The sequence below is a fragment of the Silene latifolia genome, chromosome 9 (assembly GCF_048544455.1).
Source record: "Silene latifolia isolate original U9 population chromosome 9, ASM4854445v1, whole genome shotgun sequence".
Classification (NCBI taxonomy): domain Eukaryota; kingdom Viridiplantae; phylum Streptophyta; class Magnoliopsida; order Caryophyllales; family Caryophyllaceae; genus Silene; species Silene latifolia.
In genome coordinates this window covers 3,983,247-4,003,247 of record NC_133534.1, presented here as the reverse complement: position 1 = coordinate 4,003,247, position 20,001 = coordinate 3,983,247, and the positions used below count along the sequence as shown (strand labels likewise).

The window sequence follows — 20,001 nt, the reverse complement described above, 5'->3', positions numbered from 1 at the left end:
GTGATCGAAAAACTTGGAGAAAAAGAAACAGGGTCCGGTACGACCTCCCGAACGGCTGAAATTAAAGTGTATAATAATACACGGTTTTTCGGATTCCGTGGTCCCGAAATAAATTCTCCGGAAATCACACTAAAAGTTCCTCGGGTCAGATAAAGCGGCCACGCAAAATTTGAGTAGCAACGGAAGACATTTGGGGGTGCCTGTATGCCATAAACCAGCGTTCGTCGAACCTCGGATAATCGAGAAAAATGTTTTAATACTCGTTATCCGAGGCTGAAATCGAATAGGTTAACTCCTGAAATGACCTCGGACGCGTGTTAGAAAACCAGGAGAAAAAGAAACAGGGTCTGGTACGACTTCCCGAACGGCTGAAATTGAAGTGTATAATACACGGTTTTTCGTGATTCCAGAGTCCCGAAACAAAATTCTCCGGAAATCACACTAAAAGTTCCTCGGGTCAGATAAAGCGGCCGCGCAAAATTTGAGTAGCAACGGAAGACATTTGGGGGTGCCTGTATGCCATAAACCAGCGTTCGTCGAACCTCGGATAATCGAGAAAAATGTTTTAATACTCGTTATCCGAGGCTGAAATCGAATAGGTTAACTCCTGAAATGACCTCGGACGCGTGTTAGAAAACCAGGAGAAAAAGAAACAGGGTCTGGTACGACTTCCCGAACGGCTGAAATTGAAGTGTATAATACACGGTTTTTCGTGATTCCAGGGTCCCGAAACAAAATTCTCCGGATATCACACTGAAAGTTCCTCGGGTCAGATAAAATGGCCACGCAAAATTTAAGTAGCAACGGAAGACATTTGGGGGTGCCAGTATGCCATAAACCAGCATTCGTCGAACATTTGATAATCGTGAGAAATGTATTAATACTCGTTATCCAAGGCTAAAATCGAATAGATTAACTCCTGCAATGACCTCGGACGCGTGATAGAAAAACCGGGAGAAAAATAAACAGAGTCTGGTACGACCTCCCGAACGGCTGAAATTGAAGTGTATAATACACGGTTTTTCGGGATTCCAGGGTCCCGGAACAAAATTCTCCGGAAATCACAATGAAAGTTCCTCGGGTCAGATAAAGTGGCCACGCAAAATTTGAGTAGCAACGGAAGACATTTGGGGTGCCGGTATACCATAAACCAAAGTCGTTGAATCTCGGATAATCGAGAAAAATGTATTAATACTCGTTATCCGTGGCTGAAATCGAATAGATTAACTCCTGAAATGACCTCGGACGCGTGATAGAAAAACCGGGAGAAAAAGAAACAGGGTCCGGTACGACCTCCCGAACGGCTGAAATTGAAGTGTATAATACACGGGTTTTCGGATTCCAGGGTCCCCGAACAAAATTCTCCGGATATCACACTGAAAGTTCCTCGGGTCAGATAAACTGGCCACGCAAAATTTGAGTAGCAACGGAAGACATTTGGGGTGCCGGTATACCATAAACCAGCGTTCGTCCAATCTCGGATAATCGAGAAAAATGTATTAATACACGTTATCCGAGGCTGAAATCGATTAGATAAACTCCTGAAATGACCTCGAACGCGTGATCGAAAACCAGGAGTAAAAGAAACAAGGTCCGCTACGACCTCCCGAACGGCTGAAATTGAAGTGTATAATACACGGTTTTTCGGGATTTCAGGGTCCCGGAACAAAATTCTCCGGAAATCACATTGAAAGGTCCTCGGGTTAGATAAAGCGGCCAAGCAAATTTGAGTAGCAACGAAAGACATTTGGGGGTGTCGGTATGCAATAAACCAGCGTTCGTCGAACCTCGTATTATCGTGAAAAATGTATTAATGCTCGTAATCCGAGGCTGAAATCGAATAGATTTACTCCTGAAATGATCTCGGACGCGTGATAGAAAAACCGGGAGAAAAAGAAACAGGGTCCGGTATGACCTCCCGAACGGCTGAAATTGAAGTGTATAATACACGGTTTTTCGGGATTCCAGGTCCCGGAATAAAATTCTCCGGAAATCACACTGAAAGTTTCTCGGGTCAGATAAAGCGGCCACGTAAAATTTGAGTAGCAACGGAAGACATTTGGAGGTGCCGGTATGCCATAAACCAGTATTCATCGAACATCGGATAATCATGAAAAATGTATTAATACTCGTTATCCGAGGCTAAAATCGAATAGGTTAACTCCTGAAATGACCTCGGACGCGTGATAGAAAACCAGGAGAAAAAGAAACAGGTCCGTCATTTACCTACCGAACGGCTGAAATTGAAGTGTATAATACACGGTTTTTCGGGATTCCAGGGTCCCGGAACAAAATTCTCCGAAAATCACACTGAAACTTCCTCGGGTCAGATAAAGCGGCCACGCAAAATTTGAGTAGCAACGGAAGACATTTGGAGGTTGCTAGTATTCCATAAACCACCATTCGTCGAACACGGATAATCATGAAAAATGTATTAATACTCGTTATCCGAAGCTAAAATCGAATAGATTAACTCCTGAAATGACCTCGGACGTGTGATCGAAAAACCAGGAGAAAACGAAACATAGTCCGGTACGACCTCCCGAACGGCTGAAATTGAAGTATATAATACACGGTTTTTCGAGATTTCAGGGTTCCGAAACAAAATTCTCCGGAAATCACACTGAAAGTTCCTCGGGTCAGATAAAGCGGCCACGCAAAATTCGAGTAGCAACAGAAGACATTTGGGGGTGCCGGTATGCAATAAACCAGCATTCGTTGAACATCGGATAATCGTGAAAAATGTATTAATACTCGTTATCCGAGGCTAAAATCGAATAGGTTAACTCCTGAGATGACCACGGACGCGTGATAGAAAAACCAGGAGAAAAAGAAACAGGGTCTGGTACGACTTCCCAAACGGCTAAAATTAAAGTGTATAATACACGGTTTTTCGGATTCCGTGGTCCCGAATAAAATTCTCCGGAAATCACACTGAAAGTTCCTCGGGTTAGATAAAGCGGCCACGCAAAATTTGAGTAGCAACGGAAGACATTTGGGGGTGCCTGTATGCCATAAACCAGCGTTCGTCGAACCTCGGATAATCGAGAAAAATGTTTTAATACTCGTTATCCGAGCCTGAAATCAAATAGATTTACTCCTGATATGACCTCGGACGCGTGATCGAAAAACTGGGAGAAAAAGAAACAGGGTCCGGTCGACCTCCCGAACGGCCGAAATTAAAGTGTATAATAATACACGGTTTTTCGGATTCCAGTGGTCCCGAAATAAATTCTCCGGAAATCACACTAAAAGTTCCTCGGGTCAGATAAAGCGGCCGCGCAAAATTTGAGTAGCAACGGAAGACATTTGGGGGTGCCTGTATGCCATAAACCGTTCGTCGAACCTCGATAATCGAGAAAATGTTTTAATACTCGTTATCCGAGGCTGAAATCGAATAGATTAACTCCTGATATGACCTCGGACGCGTGATCGAAAAACCGGGAGAAAAAGAAACAGGTCCCATTTACCTCCCGAACGGTGAAATTAAAGTGTATAATACACAGTTTTTCTGGGATTCCAGGTCCCGAACAAAATTCTCCGAAATCACACCGAAAGTTCCTCGGGTCGATAAAGCAACCCACGCAAAATTTGTGTAGCAACGGAATACATTTTGGGGTGCCTGTACGCCATAAACCAGCGTTCGTCGAACCTCGGATAATCGAGAAAAATGTTTTAAACTCGTTATCCGAGACTGAAATCGAATAGATTAACTCCTGAAATGACCTCCGACGCGTGATAGAAATACCGGGAGAAAAATAAACAGGGTTCGGTAAGACCTCCCGAACGGCTGAAATTGAAATCTATAATGCACGGTTTTTCGGGATTCCAGGGTCCCAAATCAAAATTCTCCGGAAATCACACTGAAAGTTCATCGAGTCAGATAAAGACGCCACGCAAAATTAGAGTAGCAACGGAAGACATTTGGGGGTGTCGGTATGCCATAAACCAGCGTTCGTCGAACCTCGGATAATCGAGAAAAATGTTTTAATACTCGTTATCCGAGGCTGAAATCGAATAGATTAACTCCTGATATAACCTCAGACGCGTGATCGAAAAACCGGGAGAAAAAGAAACAGGGTCCGGTATGACCTCCCGAACGGCTGAAATTAAAGTGTATAATACACCGTTTTTCGGTATTCCAGGGTCCCGGAACAAAATTCTCCGGAAATCACACTGAAAGTTCCTCGGGTCAGATAAAGCGGCCATGCAAAATTTGAGTAGCAAGGGAAGACATTTGGGGGTGCTGGTATGCCATAAACCACGTTAAATCGAACCTCTGATAATCGAGAAAAATGTTTTAATACTCGTTATCCGAGGTGAAATCAAATAGATTAACTCCGATATAACCTCGACGCGTGATCGAAAAACCGGGAAAAAGAAACAGGGTCCTGATGACCTCCCGAACGGCTGAAATTAAAGTGTATAATACACGGTTTTTCGGGATTCCAGGGTCCCGGAACTAAATTCTCCGGAAATGACACTGAAAGTTCCTCTGGTCAGATAAAGCGGCCACGCAAAATTTGAGTAGCAACGGAAGACATTTGGGGTGCCTGTATGCCATAAACCAGCGTTCGTCGAACCTCGGATAATCGAGAAAAATGTATTAATACTCGTTATCCGAGGCTGAAATCGAATAGATTAACTCTTGAAATGACCTCCGACGCGTGATAGAAAAACTGGGAGAAAAAGAAACAGGGTCCGGTACGACCTCCCGAACGGCTGAAATTGAAGTCTATAATGCACAGTTTTTCGGGATTCCAGGGTCCCAAAACAAAATTCTTCGGAAATCACACTGAAAGTTCCTCGGGTCAGATAAAGCGGCCACGCAAAAATTGAGTAGCAACGGAAGACATTTGGGGGTGTCGGTATGCCATAAACCAGCGTTCGTCGAACCTCGGATAATCGTGAAAAATGTATTAATACTCGTTATCCGGGGCTAAAATCGAATAGATTAACTCCTGAAATGACCTCAGACGCGTTATAGAAAAACCGGGAGAAAAAGAAACAGGGTCCGGTACGACCTCCCGAACGGCTGAAATTAAAGTGTATAATAATACACGGTTTTTCGTGATTCCAGGGTCCCGGAAAGAAATTCTCCGGAAATCACACTGAAAGTTCCTCGGGTCAGATAAAGCGGCCACGCAAAATTTGAGTAGCAACGGAAGACATTTGGGGGTGTCGGTATGCCATAAACCAGCGTTCGTCGAACATCGGATAATCGAGAAAAAATTTTTAATACACGTTATCCGAGGCTGAGATCGAATAGATTAACTCCTGAAATGACCTTCGACGGGTGATAGAAAAACCGGGAGAAAAAGAAACAGGGTCCCCGAACGGCTGACATTGAAGTGTATAATACACGGTTTTTCGGGATTCCAGGGTCCGGGAAATAAATTCTCCGGAAATCACAGATAAAGCGGCCACGCAAAATTTGAGTAGCAACGGAAGACATTTGGGGGTGTCGGTATGCCATAAACCAGCGTTCTTCGAACCTCCGATAATCGAGAAAAATGTATTAATACTCGTTATCCGAGGCTGAAATTGAATAGATTAACTCCTGATATGACCTCGGACGCGTGATCGAAAAACCGGGAGAAAAAGAAACAGGGTCCGGTACGACCTCCCGAATGGCTGAAATTAAAGTGTATAATACACGGTTTTTCGGGATTCCAGGGTCCCGGAAAAAAATTCTCCGGAAATCACACTGAAATTTCATCGGGTCAGATAAAGCGGCCAAGCAAAATTTGAGTAGCAACGGAAGACATTTGGGGGTGCCTGTATGCCATAAACCAGCGTTCGTCGAACCTCGGATAATCGAGAAAAATGTATTAATACTGTTATCCGAGGCTGAAATCGAATAGATTAACTCCCGATATGACCTCGGACGCGTGATCGAAAAACCGGAGAAAAAAAAAAGGTCCTGCACGACCTCCCGAACGGCTGAAATTAAAGTGTATAATACACCGTTTTTCGGGATTCCAGGGTCCCGGAACAAAATTCTCCGGAAATCACACTGAAACTTACTCGGGTCAGATAAAGCGGCCACGCAAAATTTGTGTAGCAACGGAATACATTTCGGGGTGCCTGTATGACATAAACCAAATGTCATTTAACCTCGTATAATCGTGAAAAATGTATTAACACTCGTAATCCGAGGCTGAAATCGAATGGATTAACTCCTGAAATGATCTCGGACGCGTGATAGAAAAACCGATAGAAAAAGAAACAGGGTCCGGTACGACCTCCCGAACGGCTGAAATTAAAGTGTATAATACACCGTTTTTCGGGATTCCAGGGTCCCAGAAATATATTCTCCGGAAATCACACTAAAAGTTCCTCGGGTCAGATAAAGCGGCCGCGCAAAATTTGAGTAGCAACGGAAGACATTTGGGGGTGCCTGTATGCCATGAACCAGCGTTCGTCGAACCTCGGATAATCGAGAAAAATGTTTTAATACTCGTTATCCGAGGCTGAAATCGAATAGATTAACTCCTTATATGACCTCGGACGCGTGATCGAAAAACCGGGGGAAAAAGAAACAGGGTCCGGTACGACCTCCCGAACGGCTGAAATTAAAGTGTATAATACACAGTTTTTCGGGATTCCAGGGTCCCAGAACAAAATTCTCCGGAAATCACACTAAAAGTTCCTCGGGTCAGATAAAGCGGCCACGCAAAATTTGTGTAGCAACGGAATATATTTCGGGGTGCCTGTACGCCATAAACCAGCGTTCGTCGAACCTCGGATAATCGAGAAAAATGTTTTAAACTCGTTATCCGAGGCTGAAATCGAATAGATTAACTCCTGAAATGACCTCCGACGCGTGATAGAAATACCGGGAGAAAAAGAAACAGGGTTCGGTAAGACCTCCCGAACGGCTGAAATTGAAATCTATAATGCACGGTTTTTCGGGATTCCAGGGTCCCAAATCAAAATTCTCCGGAAATCACACTGAAACTTCATCGAGTCAGATAAAGACGCCACGCAAAATTAGAGTAGCAACGGAAGACATTTGGGGGTGTCGGTATGCCATAAACCAGCGTTCGTCGAACCTCGTATAATCGTGAAAAATGTATTAACACTCGTAATCCGAGGCTGAAATCGAATGGATTAACTCCTGAAATGATCTCGGGCGCGTGATAGAAAAACCGGGAGAAAAAGAAACAGGGTCCGGTACGACCTCCCGAACGGCTGAAATTAAAGTGTATAATACACCGTTTTTCGGTATTCCAGGGTCCCGGAACAAAATTCTCCGGAAATCACACTGAAAGTTCCTCGGGTCAGATAAAGCGGCCATGCAAAATTTGAGTAGCAAGGGAAAACATTTGGGGGTGCTGGTATGCCATAAACCAGCGTTCGTCGAACCTCGGATAATCGAGAAAAATGTTTTAATACTCGTTATCCGAGGCTGAAATCGAATAGATTAACTCCTGATATAACCTCAGACGCGTGATCGAAAAACCGGGAGAAAAAGAAACAAGGTCCGGTATGACCTCCCGAACGGCTGAAATTAAAGTGTAAAATACACGGTTTTTCGGGATTCCAGGGTCCCGGAACTAAATTCTCCGGAAATGACACTGAAAGTTCCTCTGGTCAGATAAAGCGGCCACGCAAAATTTGAGTAGCAACGGAAGACATTTGGGGTGCCTGTATGCCATAAACCAAATAAGTTATTTAACCCTGATAATCGAGAAAATGTATTAATACTCGTTATCCGAGGCTGAAATCGAATAGATTAACTCTTGAAATGACCTCCGACGCGTGATAGAAAAACCGGGAGAAAAAGAAACAGGTCCTAGACGACCTCCCGAACGGCCGAAATTGAAGTCTATAATGCACGCTTTTTTCGGATTCCGTGGTCCCAAAACAAAATTCTCCGAAATCACACCGAAAGTTCCTCGGTCGATAAAGCGCCACGCAAAAATTGAGTAACAACGGAAGACATTTGGGGGTGTCGGTATGCCATAAACCAGCGTTCGTCGAACCTCGGATAATCGTGAAAAATGTATTAATACTCGTTATCCGGGGCTAAAATCGAATAGATTAACTCCTGAAATGACCTCAGACGCGTTATAGAAAAACCGGGAGAAAAAGAAACAGGGTCCCCGAACGGCTGACATTGAAGTGTATAATACACGGTTTTTCGGGATTCCAGGGTCCGGGAAATAAATTCTCCGAAAATCACACTGAAAGTTCCTCGGGTCAGATAAAGCGGCCACGCAAAATTTGAGTAGCAACGGAAGACATTTGGGGGTGTCGGTATGCCATAAACCAGCGTTCGTCGAACCTCGGATTATCGAGAAAAATGTATTAATACTCGTTATCCGAGGCTGAAATCGAATAGATTAACTCCTGATATGACCTCGGACGCGTGATCGAAAAACCGGGAGAAAAAAAAACAGGGTCCGGTACGACCTCCCGAACGGCTGAAATTAAAGTGTATAATACACCGTTTTTCGGGATTCCAGGGTCCCGGAACAAAATTCTCCGGAAATCACACTGAAACTTACTCGGGTCAGATAAAGCGGCCACGCAAAATTTGTGTAGCAACGGAATACATTTCGGGGTGCCTGTATGCCATAAACCAGCGTTCGTCGAACCTCGTATAATCGTGAAAAATGTATTAACACTCGTAATCCGAGGCTGAAATCGAATGGATTAACTCCTGAAATGATCTCGGACGCGTGATAGAAAAACCGGGAGAAAAAGAAACAGGGTCCGGTACGACCTCCCGAACGGCTGAAATTAAAGTGTATAATACACCGTTTTTCGGGATTCCGGGTCCCGAACAAAATTCTCCTAAATCACACCGAAAGTTCCTCGGGTCTGATAAAGCGGCCACGCAAAATTTGAGTAGCAACGGAAGACATTTGGGGTGCTGGTATGCCATAAACCAACTTAAATTTCGAACCTCTGATAATCGAGAAAAATGTATTAATACTCGTTATCCGAGGCTGAAATCGAATAGATTAACTCCTGAAATGACCTTCGACGCGTGATAGAAAAACCGGAAGAAAAAGAAACAGGGTCCGGTACGACCTCCCGAACGGCTGAAATTGATGTGTATAATGCACGGTTTTTCGGGATTCCAAGGTCCGAGAACAAAATTCTCCGGAAATCACACTGAAATTTCTTCGGGTCAGATAAAGCGGCCGCGCAAAATTTGAGTAGCAACGGAAGACATTTGGGGGTGTCGGTATGCCATAAACCAGCGTTCGTCGAAACTCGGATAATCGAGAAAAATATTTTAATACTCGTTATCCGAGGCTGAAATCGAATAGATTAACTCCTGATATAACCTCAGACGCGTGATCGAAAAACCGGGAGAAAAAGAAACAGGGTCCGGTATGACCTCCCGAACGGCTGAAATTAAAGTGTATAATAAACGGTTTTTCGGGATTCCAGGGTCCCGGAATAAAATTCTCCGGAAATCACACCGAAATTTCATCGGGTCAGATAAAGCGGCCAAGCAAAATTTGAGTAGCAACGAAGACATTTGGGGGTGCCTCGTATGCCATAAACCAACAAGTTCGAACCTCGGATAATCGAGAAAAATGTATTAATACTCGTTATCCGAGGCTGAAATCGAATAGATTAACTCCTGATATGACCTCGGACGCGTGATCGAAAAACCGGGAGAAAAAAAAACAGGGTCCGGTACGACCTCCCGAACGGCTGAAATTAAAGTGTATAATACACCGTTTTTCGGGATTCCAGAGTCCCGGAACAAAATTCTCCGGAAATCACACTGAAACTTACTCGGGTCAGATAAAGCGGCCACGCAAAGTTTGAGTAGCAACGGAAGACATTTGGGGTGCCTGTATGCCATAAACCAGCGTTCATCGAACCTCGGATAATCGAGAAAAATTTATTAATACTCGTTATCCGAGGCTGAGTTCGAATAGATTAACTCTTGAAATGACCTCCGACTAGACCTGGCAAATCAGGTTAACGGGTCGGGTTCGGATCGGGCCATTTCGGGTCGGGCTATTTCGGGTTTCTCAAATTTTCGGGTTAGCTCGGGTCGGGCTGGGTCATTTCGGATTTCGGGTCTGTTTCGGGTTTGTTGGTCGGGTCTGTTTCGGGCAAGCGGGTCGGGTTATTTTGGGTCGGGTCATTTTCGGGTAAATAATTAAGAGAGAAAAAGGCATTTCAAGTCTTTTGGAGTCAATTAGAGTTATATTTTATCGGGTCATTTTCGGGTTGAGTGGTTTCGGCCTCGGACATTTGGTCGGGTCTCACGGGTCCATGAAAGCTCGAGTCATTTTCGGGGCGGGTCGGATCAATTCGGGCTTCGGGTGTCATTCGGGTGCGGCAGTTCGGGTCAATTTCGGGTCTCGGGTCAACCTTTTCGGGTCGGGTCAATCGGGTCGGATTGGTTTTGCCAGGTCTACCTCCGACGCGTGATAGAAAAACTGGGAGAAAAAGAAACAGGGTCCGGTACGACCTCCCGAACGGCTGAAATTGAAGTCTATAATGCACAGTTTTTCGGGATTCCAGGGTCCCAAAACAAAATTCTCCTAAATCACACCGAAAGTTCCTCGGTCGATAAAGCGCCACACAAAAATTGAGTAGCAACGGAAGACATTTGGGGGTGTCGGTATGCCATAAACCAACGTTAAATCGAACCTCGGATAATCGAGAAAATGTATTAATACTCGTTATCCGAGGCTGAAATCGAATAGATTAACTCCCGAAATGACCTTCGACGCGTGATAGAAAAACCGGAGAAAAGAAACAGGCCTCACGACCTCCGAACTACCGACATTGAAGTGTATAATACACGGTTTTTCGGGATTCCGGGTCCGGAAATAAATTCTCCGGAAATCACACCGAAAGTTCCTCGGGTCGATAAAGCGGCCACGCAAAATTTGAGTAGCAACGAAGACATTTGGGGGTGTCGGTATGCCATAAACCAAATGTTCTTGAACCTCCGATAATCGAGAAAAATGTATTAATACTCGTTATCCGAGGCTGAAATCGAATAGATTAACTCCTGAAATGACCTTCGACGCGTGATAGAAAAACCGAGAGAAAAAAAACAGGGTCTGGTACGACCCCCCGAACGGCTGAAATTGAAGTCTATAATGCACGGTTTTTCGGGATTCCAGGTCCCGAAACAAAATTCTCCGGAAATCACAATGAAAGTTCATCGGGTCAGATAAAGCGGCCAAGCAAAATTTGAGTAGAAACGGAAGACATTTGGGGGTGCCTGTATACCATAAACAAGCGTTCGTCGAACCTCGGATAATCAAGAAAAATGTATTAATACTCGTTATCCGAGGCTGGAATCGAATAGATTAACTCCTGAAATGACCTCTGACGCGGGATAGAAAAACTGGGAGAAAAAAAAACAGGGTCCGGTACGACCTCCCGAACGGCTGAAATTGGAGTGTATAATGCACGGTTTTTCGGGATTCCAGGGTCCGGGAACAAAATTCTCCGGAAATCACACTGAAAGTTCCTCGGGTCAGATAAAGCTGCCACGCAATATTTGAGTAGCAACGGATGACATTTGGGGGTGCCGGTATGCCATAAACCAGCATTCGTCGAAACTCGGATAATCGAGAAAAATGTATTAATACTCGTTATCCGATGCTGAAATCGAATAGATTAACTCCTGAAATGATCTCGGACGTGTGATTGAAAAACCGGGAGAGAAAGAAACAGGGTCCGGTACGACCTCCCGAACGGCTGAAATTAAAGTGTATAATACACGGTTTTTCGGGATTCCAGGGTCCCGGAACAAAATTCTCCGGAAATCACACTGAAAGGTCCTCGGGTCAGATAAAGCGGCCACGCAAAGTTTGAGTAGCAACGGAAGACATTTGGGGGTGCCGGTATGCCATAAACCAGCGTTCGTCGAACCTCGCATAATCGAGAAAAATGTATTAATACTCGTTATCCGTGGCTGAAATCAAATAGATTAACTCCTGAAATGACCTTCGACGCGTGATAGAAAAACTGGGAGAAAAAGAAACAGGGTCCGGTACGACCTCCCGAACGGCTGACATTGAAGTAATATTCCCGGGGTCAAATAAAGCGTCCACAGAAATTTCTAGGAGTAAAGGAGGACATTTGAAGGTGACATTATGCAATAAACTAATCCCGGGTTAGAGTAGGATATTCGTTAAAAATGAATTAGTACTTGTTATTTGGTGGTGAAAATAAAAAAGGCAAGTCCTTCAGCAACCTCGGACACGTGTAAAAAAATCGAGAGAGAAAGAAACAAGACCCCGACACGACCTCCCAAAAGGCTGAAATTGAAGTATATAATACACGGTTTTCGGCATTATAGGGTCACGAAAGAAAAATGCCCGTAAATCACATGCACGATTCCTCGAGTCAGATAAAGCTTCCACACAAATTTTGAGGAGTAGCAGAGGACATTTAAGGGTTCATGTATGCAATAAAACTAATCTCGGGTGAAAGTCAGACACTCGTTAAAAAGGGATTAATACTTGTTATTTGGTGCTGAAATCGAATAAGGCAACTCCTAACGCAACTTCGGACACGTGGTTAAAAAATCGTGAAAGAAAGAAACATGACCCGACACGACCTCCCCGAAGAGCTGAAATTAAAGTGTATAATAGACGGTTTTCTGGATTCTAGGGTGTCGGGACAAAAATGCTCGTAAATCACACGGACGCCTGCTCGGGTCAGATAAAGTGTCCACGGAAATTTTAAGGAGTAACAGAAGACATTTGAGGGTGCCGATATGCAATAAACTAATCTCGGGCGAATGTCGGATACTCATTAAAATGGGATTAATACTTGTCATTTTCTGTTGAAATCGAATAAGGTAACTCCTGAAGTGACCTCAGACATGTGTAAGAAAAATCGAGAAAGAAAGAAACAAGACCCGACACGACCTACCGAACGGCATTAATTGAAGTGTATCATACACGGTTTTCGGGATTCCAAGGTTCGGAATAAAAATGCTCATAAATGACACGGACAGTTTATCGGGTCAGATAAAGCGTCCACAGAAATTTCGAGGTGTAACAAAGGATATTTAAAAGTGTCAGTATGCAATAAACTTACTCGGGTAAAAGTCGGATACTCGTTAAAAATGAATTAATACTTGTTATTTGGTGCTGAAATCGAATAAGGCAACTCCTGAAGCGACCTCGGACACGTGCAAGAAAAATCGGGAGAGAAAAACAAAAACAATACCCGACACGGCCTCCCGAACGGCTGAAATTGAGGTGTATATATACACGGTTTTCAGGATTCTAGGGTCTCGGAACAAAAATGCCCGAAAATCACACAGACTATTCTCGAACGGCTGAAATTGAAGTGTTATAATACACGGTTTTGGGGATTCTAGGGTCTCAGAACAAAAATGCCCGGAAATCGAACGAACTTTTCCCAGGGTCAGATAAAGCATCCACAGAAATTTTGAGGAACAACAGAGAACATTTGAGGATGACGTATGCAATAAACTAATCTTAAGTGAAAGACGGATACTCGTTAAAAATGAATTAGTACTTGTTATTTGTTGGTAAAATTAAATAAGGCATGGCCTTAGGCTACCTCGGACACGTGTAAGAAAAATCGGGAGAGAAAAAACAAGACTCGACACGACCTTCCGAACGGCTAAAATTTAAGCATAATACACGGTTTTCGAGATTACATGGTCACGGAACAAAAATGCCCGTAAATCACAGGCACAATTCCTCGAGTCAGGTAAAGCTTCCAGACAAAATTTGAGGAGTAACAGAGGACATTTAAGGGTGTCGGTAGGCAATAAACTAATCTCGGGTGAAAGTCGGATACTCGTTAAAAAGGGATTAATACTTGTTATTTGGTGCTTAAATCGAATAAGGCAACTCCTAAACCAACCTCTGACACGTGCTTAAAAAAACGTAGGAGAAAGAACCATGACCCGACACGATCTCCCGAAACAGCTAAAATTGAAGTGTATAATACACGGTTTTCTCGATTCTAAGGTCTTGGGACAAAAATGCTTGTAAGTCACTCGGACGGGTGCTCGGGTCAGATAAAGCGTCCACGGAAATTTTGAGGAGTAACAGAGGACATTTGAGGGTGCCGATATGCAATAAACTAATCTCGGGCGAAAGTCGCATACTCGTTAAAAAGGGATTAATACATGTTTTCTGCAAAAATCGAATGAGGTAACTCATGAAGCGATCTTGGACACGTGCAAGAAAAATCGGAAAAGAAAAAAACAAGACCCGACATGACCTCCCGCACGGTTGAAATTGAAGTGTATAATACACGGTTTTCAGGGTTCAAGGGTCTCGAAACAAAAATGCCCGAAAATCACACAGACTATTCCCGGGGTCAAATAAAGCATCCACATAAATTTCGAATAGTAACAGAGGACATTTGAAGGTGACGGTATGCAATAAATTAATCTCGGGTTAAAGTCGGATACTCGTTAAAAATGGATTAGTACTTTTTATGTGGTACGGAAATCGAATACGCCAACTCCTGAGGCGACCTCGGACACGTGTACGAAAAATAGGGAGAGAAAGAAACAAGACCTGACACGACCTCCCGAACGGCTGAAATTGAAGTGTATAATACATGGTTTTCGGGATTCTAGGGTGTCGGAACAAAAATGCCCGAAAATCAAACGAACTATTCCCAGGGTCAAATAAAGCGTCTACAAAAATTTTGCGCAATAACGGAGGACATTTAAGGCTGCCGGTATGCAATAAACTAATCTCGGGTGAAAATCGAAAACTCGTTAAAAAGGCATTAATACTTTTTATTTTGTGCTGAAATCGAATAAGGCAACTCCTGAAGCGACCTCAATCACGTGATAGAAAAATCGGGAGAGAAAGAAACAAAACCCGACACGACCTCTCGAACGGCTGAAATTGAAGTGTATATTACACGGTTTTCGGGATTCTAGTCTCGGAACAAAAATGCCCGAAAATTAAACGAATTGTTCCCAGGGTCAGATAAAGCGTCCATAGAAATTTAGAGGAGTAACAATGAACATTTGAGGGTGAGGGTATGCAATAAACTAATCTCAAGTGAAAGTCGGAACAAAAATGCCCGTAAATCATACGCACGATTCCTCGGGTCAGATAAAGCGTCCATACAAATTTTGAGGAGTAACAGAGGACATTTGAGGATGTCGGATACGAAACTAATCTCGGTCAAAGCTCTGATACTCGTTAAAAGGGATTAATACTTGTTATTTGGTGGTGAAATCGAATAAGACAACTCCTAAAACAACCTCGGACATGTGCTTAAAAAACCGTGAGAGAAAGAAATATGACCCGACACGACCTCCCGAACAGCAGAAATTGAAGAGTATATATAATAATACACGGTTTTTTCAATCCAGGGTCTCGGAACAAAAATCCGCATAAATCACACAGATTGTTTTCAGGGTCAGATAAAGCGTCCACGGAAATTTTGAGGAGTAACAGAGAACATTTGAGGGTGCCGGTATGCAATAAACTGATCACGTGTGAAAGTCGGATATTCGTTAAAAATGGATTAGTACTTGTTATTTGGTGCTGAAATTGAATAAGGAAACTCCTGAAGCGACATCGGACACCTGCAAGATAAACCGGGAGAGAAATAAACAAGACACGACACGACCTCCCGAATGGCTGAAATTGAAGTGTTATATTATACGGTTTTCGGGATTCCAAGATCTCGGAAAAAATGCCCGTAAATCCTACGGACGGATCCTCAGATCAGATAAAGCGTCCACACAAATTTTGAGGAGTAACAGAGGGAATTTATAAGTGCCGATGTGCAATAAACCAATCTTTTTTTTCCTGGCAACAGTAAAAGTGAAATCTTCAATCACGCTTAATTTTACATAAAAGATACTTTTAACACCTCACTTCAAATCTTTAATATAATCTTCTTATTCTATATAAACTTCTCTCTCCCCTTTTCCATCTATTCACAATATCTTCCCTATTTCTTTATTTAGTAAAGTTTTATACTTATTTTAATCACTTTACCCCACAACAATACCTCACCTCACTCCACAACAATACTTATTTTAATCAACTTACCCCACAACAATACTTATTTTAATCACCTCACCCACAATAATACCCCACAATACCTTCCCTCTCTCCAATTACCAAACCCCACTACAATACTTTACCTTATTTTAATCCCTCTCCTTAATTTTAGTGCCCCATAAATAGGGAGGTTTATCTAAGAATAGGAGGGAGTAATATTTTTAAGCTTGTGACTTTTAATTGTCAAAACAGATTTCACACGAACGTATATATGAACGATTCTAAAAAAAATACTTCCTCCTATTCCGAATAACTGTCCCATTTGGACAATGATACGAAAATTAAGGAATAGAGTTAAAATAATGAAAAGTATTGTATAGGGGTAAGAATATAGAAGTTAAATAATGAAAAGTATTGAATACAATGGTTTATGGGTGGTTGAGGTGGTAAATAAAGAAAAGAGCCAAGGGTAGGAAAGTCAAAAAACATGTCCAAATATGGCAAATGAGACATTTATGTGAATAAACGAAAATAACAAATGAGATAATTATTCGAAATAGGAGAGAGTACTGTTGCTGACATGGAAAAAAAAAGACAAGTAGCATGAACTCTAGCTTTCATTCCTCTTAACTTGTGGCTCTCATTTCTCCTCCACTTCCTTTAATGACTTTGCACTTTCCTTTATCTATTCCTTTACCAGTTAGTCTTCCTTTAAGTCGGACTCGCTCTTAATATTACTGTAATTATTAAAATAGATTAAAATTAGCCCACATATACATATAGAACAAATATTTTTTACCTATGCTTTTTTTTTATTTTGTTGTAATCATTCCACAGGTTATATTTAATTTATCTTAAGTGTAAAATAAATATACCTTTTTAAATGAAATTTTATCTTCCTTTAATCCTCAATCTCAAAATTCCTCAAAGGCAGTTTTATTTTGGAGATTTTATACAATTTACGCGTCAAGTACTAGCTATATGAGATAAATGTTTAAGACGGATATACCTGTTTTAAGACGGATATACCTTTTGACGCTAGCTATATGAGAAATATTTACGACGAATATACTTTTAAGACGGATATACCTGTTTTAAGACGGATATACCTTATTGGATAAGGTGTTAACTTTGACACTTGGAAAAGCAAGACATGTAGCAATTGTCAGCCACTATCATTGTCAAAAAGTGTGGAATCTAAAACTCTGATCCTAAAGCATTTAAATAATTCATTCAAAACACACTCACATTAACTTGTGGCTCTCATTTTTCCCCAATTTCATTTAATGATGACTTGGCTTTCACCTTCATATATCCTCAAAAATTAGATAAACATACATAAATTTAGTAAATTTTGAGTTTTGGAAATATGTCAGAAATTATTGATCATGGTTTCAGGGTTTTTAATGATGATAATTGTGATTATGAATTTACCAGTTCAAGTGACAAATTAAAACAGGATGAAAACAGTGGACATCATAAGGTTTGCTTTCTACAACTCTTAACTGTATTTTCTGTGTTAGTCGTTCCGTCTCATTCATTTATTTGCCTTTTTAATCTTTTAATTAAAAGTGACCAAATGATCAGGGAGTATTTGTAGGTTTTGACAACTACCCAGTTGTTAAATTGTAGGAATTTGAATTGGGTATTTCTCTGTTTACATGAATTCTATCAATTAATCATGAACGTATTTTAATCAAAATTAAACAAATGATTGAGATAGATGAAGTATTTGTAATTTTGACAACTACCCAGTTGTTAAATTTTAGGATTTTGAATTGGGTATTTCTTTGTTTACATGAATTCTATCAATTGATCATGAACATATTTTAATCAAAATTAAACAAATGATCGAGACAGATGAAGTATTCGTAATTCTGACAACTACCCAGTTGTTAAATTGTAGGAATTTGAATTGGGTATTTCTTTGTTTACATGAATTCTATCAATTGATCCTCTGTTCAATTTTCGTGTCCCATGTTGTGTCCCGATACTACTTTATTTGACACGTAAGCATTCATCTCCTAAGTGGTTGATGTGAGAATATAAAAGGTAGTGGGACACAAGATAGGACCCGGAAATTGGACAGATAATTCGCTCTCTCGGCAAAGATAAGGGTAAAAACAAGTAAAGAGTAGGATGAGGAACACAAATTCTCATTGAAGACGGACACTATCCGTCACAAGCTTGTGATTGTGCCTCTCTCACAATATGCAAGTGACACTATCCATGGGGTGCCCCTCCAATCCCCCCCCATTTGCCCTCCCACTTGCCTTATTGTGAGAGGAGCACTATCCGTCACAAGCTTGTGACGGATAGTGTCCGTCACAAGCAAGACGCTTTGGATGAGGAATTTACCCTAAAGCAAAGCAATCAATTTATTGTAGAATGATTCTATCTAGTTACAGGAGCAACTAGCAAGGGGGCTAGTTTGGGCTATCGCCCCCTCGACTTTGAAAAAACACTAGTTCCTCCGATTCATCTGAATTTTTATTGTGAATATTTTTCCGTGAGGAGTATTTTAATCAAACGTTAAGAATGAGATGAATTGGTTGAAATCTTTTACTAGTTAGAATCACCAAAAAAAAGTTTTGGTCAAGAGTGCTTGTACATTAACTTGACTTCAAATCCGGCAGGAAAACTTAAGTGTCCGAGACACTAAGCTTGTTCAATGTCCATTAACCTAAGCTAATTTTTCAAGAGGTTCCGTGTTTCGACACTGTACGGCTCATTTTCTCCCTTACAGAGGTATCAGGTATGTAGGTGGATTTGCTACTCTGCTGCTTTCTGAAGATTGAACATGTCTTTATGAAACCTTAGCCATTGTTTCGTATATCCTATAATTTCGTATAGGCATATGAAACAAGACGGTTTTTAGTTAAGTAGAATTTGAGGTACCGGGGTAATGTCATTTTTTGTTTAAGATTGGATTTTAATTTGTGAATATCATCCATTCAGTTCTCGGGTAATCAAATGAATTAGCGCTTGCTATTTCAGTCGATAATAATCAAAATTTGCCTTATGCTCTACATACCCTCCTTGTGATATGTCTGTATTAAATATTAACACACATTTTTCATTACCTTTCAATGTTAACCAGACACTTAACGATGCCACGAGGAACGGTTCTTTGGGGGGCAGTAGGCGTAAGAAGAAAAACACCTCGGCTTCTCAGAACCGCCGTCTACTAGGCATAAGAACAAGAAAACATTGCAGGGACAGCGACAGTGACAGCAAGAATTCTAAAGAAGAGAGGAAATCTGAAAACGCGAGAATTGTCATTAGAAAAACATTGGAAGTTGATGATCCGATTGAAGCCGCTAATAGCTCAATAAGGACTACACTTCAAAACAACAACAACAATCGTCATCTGCGTATGTCAATCACGAAAGGAGGAGGGTTTTTTAGAGGAGTACAACAACATAATAATGATCATGAACATCATGAAAGGAGAACTAATCAAATTGATGAAGCGTCCTCTACGGCTTTGGAATTTAATCCTGCAGCATTCTCGAGGTCTTTGTTATTTCACGAAATATCACGCTGACGACTCCCAAGTAAAATCCGGCCTTTTTAAGTTATCTTTCGATTTTTAACACAGGGATAAGTCTCTGTATATTTAACACCCTTGGCTCGTAATAAGTCGAATGACAAAATCGACCGCTGAAATACTGGAGTAATGTGTAAGTGTGATTGAGGAGAGTAGGCTTGAATTAAGTGACTTGTGATCAAGCAAGCATAGTGTAACTCTATTCATACTCATAAGCAAACCTTTATATAAAATGTGATTGTTTTTATTATAAGGATCAACTCTTTCCATTGGTGATGTAATTCATATTTTGTATTAAATCAAGATCCGCTAGAGCTAAAACAGCTTGAGTGAAGTCTTTTTCGACTTCCTCCTAGGGCTGGCAATGACCTGAGCCAGATGGTAGAGTCCTTGGAATCAGCTCGGTCAAAGCTCAACTTGAAATCGGTCATAATTGATTCAGGGCCGATTTCGAGCCAAGCTTGACCAAATTTGACCTGATTC

At 41.7% G+C, this 20,001-nt stretch overlaps 1 long non-coding RNA gene across 1 annotated transcript; it reads left to right on the top strand.

The window, feature by feature from the left end:
• The first annotated feature begins 17,133 nt into the window (after positions 1–17,133).
• On the top strand, positions 17,134–19,765 carry LOC141598754 (uncharacterized). Its single transcript, XR_012523624.1, has 2 exons — positions 17,134–17,451; positions 19,069–19,765. It is a non-coding gene; the product is annotated as an uncharacterized LOC141598754 (long non-coding RNA).
• Positions 19,766–20,001: the final 236 nt, after the last annotated feature.